The sequence below is a fragment of the Branchiostoma belcheri genome, unplaced genomic scaffold, assembly GCF_001625305.1.
Source record: "Branchiostoma belcheri isolate BF01 breed outbred unplaced genomic scaffold, Haploidv18h27 scaffold26, whole genome shotgun sequence".
Lineage (NCBI taxonomy): Eukaryota > Metazoa > Chordata > Leptocardii > Amphioxiformes > Branchiostomatidae > Branchiostoma > Branchiostoma belcheri.
Window position 1 is genome coordinate 538,872 of NW_017803865.1, and position 852 is coordinate 539,723.

Below are 852 nucleotides of genomic sequence, written 5' to 3' on the forward strand. Positions count from 1 at the left end.
AGAATGTGTAAGGATGGGTAAGAATGTGTAAGGATGGGAGAGGATGGGTAAGAATGTGTAAGGATGGGAGAGGATGGGTTAGAATGTGTAAGGATGGGAGAGGATGGGTAAGAATGTGTAAGGATTGGGGAGGATTGGTTAGGATGTGTGAGGATGTGTAAGGATAGAGGAGGATGGGAGAGGATGTGTAAGGATAGCAGAGGGTGTGTGAGGATGTGTAAGGATAGGGAAGGATTAGTGGGAATATGTGAGGATGTGCAAGAATAGTTAGGGGTGCATACGTGTGGGACCGCTGTGTAATGTCTTACATGTGAACGCCCTCATTTGCATACTCGGGACAACTTAAATGAAGCCGTAACCGAGTCCTGCTGCTCATGATGTTTATTTTAGTATCCTGAACCATTCAGGGAGTCATGAGCGTTTTCATACATTTTCATACTCTGATGTAATTGACATGAAGTATATTTTTTTTGTGAGACGCAATAAAAAAGGATAATGTGTTTTCCAATAGTGCAGTGCAATATGCATTTATAACAATGTTTTTTGTTATTTTGATCAGGCACCAAAAACTGTGTAACTGAACATACCGCCAGTAAAAGAATGCATCAACATGTGATGTCTATCTAATAAAACTGGCATCAGGGGCATAAATGTTTCACAAGTTATCAAAGAAAACAAATTTCAGTTATGAATGTAATCTTCTTTAATCTATGGTTTTTTTTTGTATTCAAAATGAGCAACCAATTCAGTGTTATCTTTGTGTTGCGTTTTGATGCGTTTAATTGGCAAAACTTCACGCAAGTGAGGAGAAGAAAGCATGCAAAAATGGCGGAGAAAAAGCACGTCAGAACA

The 852-nt window shown here is 39.2% G+C and overlaps 1 protein-coding gene across 1 annotated transcript in view; it reads left to right on the forward strand.

Annotated features, from left to right (window-relative positions):
- LOC109471857 (angiopoietin-related protein 2-like) overlaps window positions 1-852 on the forward strand; it is a 6,549-nt gene that overhangs the window by 3,837 nt on the left and 1,860 nt on the right. The gene's annotated exons all lie outside the window — the stretch shown is intronic.